This window comes from Octopus sinensis, linkage group LG24 (assembly GCF_006345805.1).
Source record: "Octopus sinensis linkage group LG24, ASM634580v1, whole genome shotgun sequence".
NCBI lineage: Eukaryota > Metazoa > Mollusca > Cephalopoda > Octopoda > Octopodidae > Octopus > Octopus sinensis.
This window is the reverse complement of record NC_043020.1, coordinates 19,028,263-19,039,092: the sequence shown is the minus strand read 5'-3', so window position 1 is coordinate 19,039,092 and position 10,830 is coordinate 19,028,263.

Genomic DNA, 10,830 nt, shown 5'->3' with positions numbered 1-10,830 from the left:
TCTGGACTTCTTGGAGTTCTGGACTACAGCGATCACAGTATTCAGGTTTTAGCTCCTGCACGTAATGGGGCTTCCACGGAAGGAAATTCAATTCTTTATGCAGCACCGTACGTATTGTGTGTCTTGTTAGTCCACTTTCCTGGGACTTGACGTGTTAATTTTTGCAGGCTGCGATTATACATTTCCTGCACTGTTGCCTCGTTCTCCACTGATCGGGATGTGGTTGGACGGTCATTTCTTCTTGCATCGTTCACAGAGCCCGTGGTCATCAGCTTTGCATTACAACTTTTTATTGTCTCCGGACGTAGTGTTGTATGCTTACCTTTCCATGCACACTGCCATCTCTGAACCAAAACAATGGAATTCCATTCTTCATAGCATGATGCTATCTTAACTCGCTCCTGATGGGTGAAGCGACCGGCTACCTGCAAAATAAGAAATAAGAAATAATAAGAAAATTAAAAAATCGCCATTAGTGTTGTCTGTTTAAAAAATGTTTTCGCCTTGACTTCAGTGATACTAAAACTTCTATAAGTAATTTCTAATACCTAATTACTTTCCACCCACCCTGTATGTGGTGTGTGTGTGTGTGTGTGTGTGTGTGTGTGTGTGTGTGTGCGTGCGTGCGTGTGTGTGTATGTGTGCGTGTGTGTGTATGTCTTTATGCTTGTATTTGTCCCCCACTACCGCTTGACAACCGGTGCTGATGTGTTTACGTTCCCGTATCTTAGCAATCGGCAAAGGACACTGATTGAATAAGTACATTGCTTCAGTCAAATGACTGAAGCAAATAAAAGAGTAAAAGAATTTTAAAAATGAATAATGACAGATTGTTTGGGTTATCGTAAATTGATAAGATGTTATACAATAACTCCACTGTCGCCACTGAATTTAGGACGTTTACATTACTTATGAGGTATTCTATATTTTTCAGTTAGAGTGTAGTTGGGTCTCAAGGGGGAGGTACAAACCTAGCAATATATGTTTTATAGTGAAAACAAAATTTCCATTTAAATGGCAATTGCCGGACAATTTTCTGTTCGAGTCTAACCGTTTAAAGTCGTAGTGGAATTGCGACCTATGTCACAAATAAGCATATGAGTTTTGTATAACTTTTATAATTGAAAAATTGACTATATTTTGTACATACAAGTATACCAGCCTGCGGGCGCAGTAAAATGGGCTCCCGGGCGCAACTGCACCTACGGGCGGAGGTCTCTCCTCACCCTGGGGTAGAGTGTCCTTCTTTGACTCGTCAAAAGGTTACTTGTAGAATTATGATCGAATGTCACTTTATCAGAATGACTTGAAATGATAGACATTGAAGTCGCCACTAACGGTGTTGTCGTAATTTGCATAACTAGTGTAGCATTAGGGCAACTACATAACGCAGTATTTGCCGACAATGTTAGGGTGTAATAAAGAAACAATAAAAATATCATACGAAATATCAAATATGACATACTATCACATATATGAGATGTCAAATATCACATATTATCATATATCGGATGTCAAATATTGCTCCATATCATTTCGAGACTTTTTATACAATAACTCCACATAGATTTTGTCATATAATTATCGAAAATCCCCTAACATTTAATTCATAGATGTAGATGTAGAAGTGTGTATGTGTGCGCCCGCGTGTGTATGCTTATTACAGAATGTATATGTATGTGTGTAATACACACAAACACATACGCGCACACACACATGTATGTATGTGGGTAAGTAGAAACATAGGTCAACATATTTATACATTTATGTATTTGTATGTATACATAGACACAAACACACTTGTGCATATATACATACATGCAAAAATTTATATGTAATATACTTATACACACACACACACATATATTTATTACGTGTAACGTAAGATAGATAGATAGATAGATAGATAGATAGATAGATAGATAGATAGATAGATAGATAGATAGATAGATAGATAGATAGATACTGCCAAACAAATACATACAGACCGACAACAACAATAACAACAGCAACATAAGCCAGTAACAAGCAACAACCCCGTAATTCTTGAAATAATGTTAAGGAATGAAAGAAATTTAACATTTCAATGATGAAAGGAACCGGCAAATGACATTTCTAAGACAATGAAACGCTTTATATTGTCTTTGTCGTTGGTGGCGGTGGCGGTGGTTGAGTTGGCGAGATATCGATCAGTCTCCATCAATACCAGTTGATGTGTGGTAGAGTGAAGTGAAGTGGTTTCGACCGGAGGGAACGAAGTGTCAAAGAGAACAATAGGGTTGATATTGTCAAGCTGGAGGAGAAGAAGGAGGAGGCTGGATGGTGGAGGAAAGATGAAGGGGAGGAGGAGAAGGTTTGAAGATGAGAGAGGAGGAGGGATGTGGATTAAGGGAGAAGGTGTCAGAAGCTGAAGGTAGGACGAGAGGTGTTGAGGAAAGAGAACGAGGTTATGGAGGAGACGGTACACTAAAATAGTGTATTCAGTTTGTATGTGTTTGTGTGTATAGATATAAACGTTTATTATTATTATTATTATTATTATATTATTATTATTATTATTATTATTATTAACTATACATATATATATATATATATATATATAGTTAATGATAATAAAATAATAATAATAATAATGGTAGCCACTACACACATTTTTTTCTCTCCTTGTTTCTTTCTGTGTTTTTTTCTGTGGAAGAGCGTAGGCTCGAAAGATAAAAGATGTTTTAATTCCTGAGCGTTATGCTAATACATCTGTTTGTTTTCTACACCACCTGCCTTCGTCTTTTGTTGGTTTTTTTTTCGTGAATTCTCCCTATACAAATATATATTCGGTGGTACTGGCAAGGCTTACGCTCGCTCTGATACCATGAGTTGAGGTGATGTCTTCTAGTGCCTTCAAATTTAATACACAATTATTAATAATTGAGACGCAATTATTTATAATTGAAGAGTCCTACGCTGAGGAGGAAAATAGTCAGGTAAGACATAATTATTTAATTTTTATGCTCTGCAATGACTTAATTCCGAAACGTACGTCCGTAGGTAACTTAATATAGAATGATTTTCGTCATTTCTTTCTCTTTTGCCTGCGTCGTTTGTTTTTTAAGTGCTTTGGTTTTACTGGGATCTCTCTTCTAAGTAGAAAGAATAGCCAAAACTTTTTGACTGCTATTTCTAAATTCGGTGTGTGGTGAGGCAAATCGTTGCTGAACCCTTAATTACTTAGTATTACTATATATATAATTATTATTATTATTATTATTATTATTATTATTATTATTATTATTATTATTATTATTTTATTATTATTAACTATATATATATATATATTTAAATTAGTAATATTGAATTCCTAAATGTCTCAGAGAGACATGAGCGGTGGTGGAGCGATATAGTGGTTGTATACCTTCAACTCAACGTGACAGTGCCGTAAGGGAATTACACCACCGCCATTTAGCCCTAGGAAACATCGACGTTTCCCGTCGGCTTTGACACATTTTCTGTGTCCTTATATTTGCAAAGGGAAGGCAATCACCCCCGCTAGCTGGGACTAGTCATCTCAGCGAGCGAGACTTACTACCCTTGACTGATGACGAGCTATACACTCAGAAACATATGTCTTCAGGTGCTAGTCCCAGCTGGCGGGGGTGATTGCTTCCCCTTTGCTAATATAAGGAGACAGAAAATGTGTCAAAGCCGATAGGAAACGTCGATGTTTCCTAGGGCTAAATGGCGGTGGTGTAATTCCCTTACGGGACTGTCACATTGAGTTGACAGTATACAACTACTATATCGCTCCACCACCCCGCATGTCTCTCTGAGAGTTTTAGAAATTCAATATTTCTAGTTTATATATATATATATATAGTTAATAATAATAAAATAATTATAATAATTATATATATATGTATGTATGCATATATATATATACGCGTTTGTGTGCATAAATATAAACTTATAAATATATATATATACTCTTTAACTATTTAACTACTTTCAGCTCGATAGCTGCGACCTTGTTGGAGCACCACCGCCGTTATATATATATAATATATATATATATATATATATATATATTATATATATATATATATATATATATATATATATATATATATTTATTTATTTATTTATTTATTTACATATATATATTGTAAAATACGAATACAAATGGGATAGTGGGTTAAAGGTTTCTGACACGTTTATTACTGATGAATAATTCGAATGTATCATGAAAAAACTGTTTTCTTCAGATGAAGTAAAAATTTTAACTTTGGTTCAAAGAAAAAATACCACAAGATGTGGAATGTGAAATCACCTTCCTATTTTGACATCATGGAAGAGAGTGAAAATACACCAAGGGTTTGATAGATTTAACCGGCTAAGATGTCAGAGGTCAATGGATGATAAAACAATCATCCGACAATGTCACAACTAATTTATTTCTTTAAAAGGGATTAGGTAGATAACCAGAGATAAAGGGCGAGGAGAAGACAGGGAAACAGAAAAAAGGATGAAAGGGAAGAGAAGCTAAAAAGGCTCCCTTCATGATGCAATCAAATTATTCAGCAATAAAAATAAAATGCGTCTGAAACAGCTGTAGTGAATCTTTAATCCATTTGTATACTTATTTTATGCAAGCACCATACCTAGAAGCTTCCCTATGTCGGATCTGGAACTTGCATTGGGTCGTGAACCTGCATGCCTGTGTACATGGGTATATACTTACATGTATAAGTATATTTATATATGTGTGTATATTTCTGTGTGCACGTACATGCGGATGTAAGTGTATGAATATGTCCGTACTCGTACGGGTGTGTACGACTGTATTTGCATGTGATATATGCACGCATGCGCTGAACGCGATCCTTGGTTGGTGTCCTGAATGTTAGAATACCTTGATTCACAGGAATCCTACAATGAATTAATTTTATTGACATACGAAGAGGTATCCAAAAGTAAACGAAAACGTTCTCAGTGGGACAAATTTTAGTTCAGGCTTCTGCGCTAGAAGTCACTTGATGCGACCCTCAGGTATTAGTATGCTGACCGGCGGCGTCCAGCGAAGTCGCACTGCCACGTGGTGTGTCTTTGTTTTGCGGTGGCTGAAACGAAGGAACAGCGTGCTTCAGTGAAATTCTGTTTTCTGCCGGGGAAAATGGCGACTGAAACAGTTGCCATCTCTCAAACAGCTTATAACGAATTTTGAGCGAGGAATTGCGAATTAAAAGAGTCGCAGCATAACTTGTGCCTCGCTTGCTCGGGGAAGACCCAAAGAAGTCACGACTGAATGCATGTCGTGAAAGGAAAGAACGCTTAGAGTTGATCCGAGCCTTTATTCGAAGGTCATCACTGGTGACGAAAGCTGGTGTCACGGAATTTGTAGATGTGGAAGAGGTGAAGAAAAATACGACGGAGGCGTTAAAAGGCATCGCTTCGCAAGAGTTTCAAGGCTGATTTGAAACAGTGGAAAAAGCGTCTGGACCGCTGCATTGCCTCAAACGGAGAATACGTTGAAGGCGATAAAAAGTGTAAACATGTAAAACTGAGTGAATAAAATAATATTGCAGAATTCTGGTTTCTTTTGGGTACCCCTTCGTACGTATATATCTTTGAATATGCGTAGTCGTGGCTGTGTGGTAAGAAGTTTACTTCCCAACCACATGGCCCCAAGTTCAGACCCACTGCGTGGCATCATGGGCAAGTGTTTTCTTCTATAGCTTCGGGTAACCAAAGCCTTGTGAGTGCATTTGGTAGACGGAAACTGAAAGAAGCCCGTCATGAATATATATATATAGCTGGTGTGTTTTATGACCCTGTAACCCAGCGGTTCGGCAACAGTGGCCGATGGAGTAAGTGCCACGCCTTAAAAGATAAGTAATGTGTCGGTACATTCGACTAAAATTTCTTGAAGGCAGTGCCCCAGCATGGCTGCAGTCTAATGATTGAAACAAGAAAAAGATAAAAGATATATATGTATGTATGTGTACATGTACATGTACATATATGTACATCTATATGTACAGTTATGTGTGAGCAAAAGAGACATACATGAGTATGTGGACGGGTTTAAGATATCTGTTTACTCAGCTACAAAGCTACCAACCTATTCTCTTACTTTCTTCCTAGCAACCTCTCTGCCTACCTATCAACTTATTTACATACCTAGCGACGTATCTACATACTTACCTACTTAGCCATTTATCTGTTTCTCTATCTACCTATCTGCACACACGCGCGCACGCACGCACACACACGCGCGCGCGCGCATAAACACACACACACATATATGGAACTGCAATCGGTTCAACTTTGTGCCCTACAATTCCTTCACATCTTGCCACATCCAATCTCGATCCTTTTTACTTGTATCCGCTTCCGCCGCAACACCAGTCCTTCGTCAAAAGCTCTCTACCATATACAGAAGTAGTTCATCACTCCATACAGGAGCTGCTTCATCTAGATGTCACCTTGAACATGATAAGTGAAATCTATGGTTTACTGCACGTAAGAAAATCTTGTTGAAGACTGGATTATCGTTTTAGAAAACCTTCAATCTCAACCATTCGGGAACCACGATATGGGTTGTACTATTCATCCTTTAGATTGTTGAATACAAAACGTGGCTCACGATTCCTGCGTTGGATAAGTTTCCTGAGTCCCCATCTCACCCTTGTACGCCAATTTGTCGCAGAGTTACCCATTTACAGCTGAGCGGATTGGAGTACCGTGAAATGAAGTGTTTTGCTCAAGAACACAACGTACAGCCCGTCTGGGAAACGAAACCATGATCGCGTAATCATGAGTGCGACACCCTAACAACTAGACCACACGCCTTCACATATTATTAGATAGCTCTTGATTCTCAGGAGTTCCTCCACTCCTTGTTTTTCATCCCACGGAGTGTCCAAATATCGTTCTCCACACCAAGCGAGCTTGGTAGGATTACCTGTTTGGGCACCGATAACCCGCTCAAATGACAGGTTGTACTGAGTCACATGCTACCAGTAGCGCACAAGAGTGGCCACATTAAGAGATCCAATGCAGCAACACCAGATGATTTAGTTGTGTCGTCTGCCATTTTGATTTCTCAGTCTGCTTCGTCGTGCATCTCACAGTTCATGAGTTTATATTACTGCATGGTACTCCCATTTTCTGGTTTTGTGGTGAACAACAATTAATTTCCTACAACTGCCCTTTTGCTACCAACGCCTGATTTATTCTTGAAACATCCCACCACAAACGCACGCACACATAAAATCTCATTCGTCTCCCCTATTCATTTTATTATGGCTATGGGGTCGGGTCTTTCAACATCAGATACGCTCGCTTAATTGACCCTGCGGTAGGGTTGAACAAACTCCAACTTTCATTCCAGTTACAGCAAACAAGCGGTCTGCTCTTCATCTAAAGCCACCGAGTGGCCTTCTCTGTTGCTTCTGCAATGGAATTTATAGCCCTCTTCATTGCGACACCAGTGACTCCAACCCCGGTTAGAGCTTTAGAAGATGCATCTCTTGACTATATATACACAATAAGCATGGATCTGCATAGCAGACTAGGTCTAACGCTTTGAACTGTAGATGTTTGAACCAACGGTAAAAGTCATCATAGAAAATGGGTCTGCAAAGACAATGCCTATAATAAATAGGTTCTTTCTCGGCTAAATTCTAAAACACGGGCATTATAGTGGTTTTGGTTAACAGCTGATTAATCAGCATGTCCGAAGCTGCAGGCGTTCGATTCAGACAGTGTTGAAGAGGTTCAGTTCACAAGATAATAGACAGGCTGTGTTCCGACAATGATAACCAACAACTTTTATATCACAGGTGAATTCACGAAGCATCTGGTGCTTGCCTCTTGACGCATTTCTTGACGCTGCTGCGGTTGACTTTACTTGAATAAACCAGCTGCCTTCCAGCTATAAGTTGATACAATTGTAGAGTCTGACACTGCATCAAGTTGTAAAGTGATCACTTTTTCGTTCATTTATAATTTCACATATTTTTGGCGTGCATCGAAATTATCACCATTTGCTCGGTTCTGGTTTTCCTTGTGTCTACGACGTTTATACACTGAGCGTTGGTGGGTTTTTGTAGGGACACCACTTAGCATATTGCCATTCACTGCACTGGCAATAGACCAATGATGATTTTGATTCCTCAGTTCCTCCGAGAGATGGAGACCGTCGGAAGTCATCTTGGAGACACTGAAGGTTGCGGGCTGATAAAATCTTTAGCAGGCCCAGCAAAATGATTTTTAAAATATCTTCGAATCGTTTAAACGACGAGAGGGAAAACATACCAGCATCAGAATCATAATGGAACTCCGTGATACTTTTTGTAATCGTGTGGAATCAGTGATTTAACTTGAACTTGATGACTGAACAATTTGCTTGAACAAGACTTCGTTCAGCTGTATTTGAGCCGCTTCTAACTGGGACTGTTGCTGTTTCAAAACTTCCCCTAATTCTGCAGCAGCCATTAATACATTGACTCCTTTCTTCTGTTGATAATTGCTTTCATCCTTTTGTAAGTTCTTATCCAACAAATCTTTTTTTTTTAATTCTATTCTTAATGTTTTTGGAAATATTGGAATTTGTCATTGTCGGTCACGATGCTTTCGCAGATTCCCACGACTCTCTGTTGCCATCCAATTCCATTATTATGAATTTGAATTGGGAATCATAGTGAATCTTTCATTAACTGATCACACAACCATGGATGCTGCCCCTATGGATGTGTTGCAGTTACCCTCTTGATAGAGCTTGGTAATCTTAACCGTTGATCTTCTTGGGTGTCTCTGCTCATCATCAATGTAAGAAGCTCTGTTGGCTCAATTGAGCTCTTCCGCTACCCCTTCACAATCCTGCCATTCTGCAGGGCACGTCATCCTTTTTTCTGTTTCCCTGTCTTCCCCTCGCCCTTTATCTCTGGTTAAAACTACCCCCTTGATTATCTTTTAGATAATTTACTTCATATGCTTAGTAACTTTAGATAATTTCGTCTTCATCTCGTCACCAAATTTGTTGTCTCATGCGGAAAAGAGTTGTTCTTATTGATGAGAAACAAGTCGAGTCAAATGGTAGTCAGGACAAAAGCTTTCTAAACAATACACCATTTATAGAAGTGAGCAGAAGTGCTTCTTCGTCAACAACATATACTAGGCTTTTATAATATCATATTCTTTGAATAGTCCATTATTTGGGTTAGCTTATTTGTTGCATAACCTTTAACCTCCAATTGAATAGTAGTAAGCAATGCTTGACCTAAATTCATCCATTTTAACTCTGACCTAATTGACGAAAAGAATAATTTTAAATTTTGGCACGAAGCCAACAATTTTAGGGGGGTGGGTAAGTCGATTATAACTACCCCAGTGCTCAACTGGTACTTATTTTATCGACCCCGAAAGGATGGAAGACAAAGTCGACCTTAGCAGAATTCGGACTCAAAGCGTAGAGACGGATGAAACCTGCAAGATATTTTGTCCCACATGCTAACGATTCGGCCAGCTTGTCACCTTTATAATAATAATAATAATAGCAATAATAATAATAATAATAATAATAATAATAATAATAATAATAATAATATAATAATGATAATAATAATAATAATAATAATAATAATAATAATAATAATAATAATAATAATAAGCCAGACATAGTCTAATTGAGAAAGAAGGCAAACTATGCTGGATCATAGATATAGCATGCCCAGCTGACAACAAGGTGTGCGATAAGGAAGAAAGAAAAGTTGATAGACATGACAGGTTAGCTTGCGAGGTTAAGCAGTTGTAGTCGATGAAAAAGGTGGTAGTGGTACCAATAATTGTGGGAACCCTGGGAACACTGACTAAAAATCTTCAGAAGTACATGGAACAAATAAGGGTGGAGCACTTGCAGAAAACAGCACTGCTTGGAACCGCTCGAATACTCCGGAAGGTGCTCGAAAAATAAGAGGTGTTACATTAGTTCACTGGCAGTGGCAGCTGACACCGTAGTAGAAGCTGTGCAAAGGCAATAATAATGATGATGATGATAATGGTGATGATGATGATGATGATGATGATGATGATGATGATGGTCTTTCCTACAACTATTTATAATACTTTCTACTCAATACTGGTACTACTACTACTACTACTACTACTACTACTACTACTACTACTACTACTACTACTACTACTATTAATAATAATAATAATAATAATAATAACAACAACAATAATAATAATAATAATAATAATAATAATAATAATAATAATAATAATAATAATAAAACGTAAAAACGTAACATTCCCAACAAACACGATATAAACAAAAAACAACAAACCCAGACCGTAAGGATGCATAATAATACACGACAAACAGCATGCCAAAACACGGCAAACAAACATATAAATAAGAAAGAAAGCGACACAAATCTAAAACCTGGAAACAACGAAGGGAAGCCTAATGATTATGATAATATAAAAAGTAAAATAGTCAAAGAACTGAAAACCACAGAGCTCAAAATGGACCACCGACCATACCTCCCAAAAATCAAAATAGGCGAAACAACAACACCAATTATAAACAGCATAAACCTAGCCGTCACGGAACTAATAGCCACTGAAACAAAAAGCGATATCACTAAGCTAAATGACTTAGTATACGCAGCAGCCACTGCAGCCACAAAAGAAGCTGGATACTCACTCAAACCCATCCAAACATGAGTACCACCACCCAAACAAACCCTGTGGATAAATAACATCCAAAACAAAATACAAAAAATGAGAAAAGATCTGTCGATTCTTAATGAAATCAGTAGACAATCAACGCTA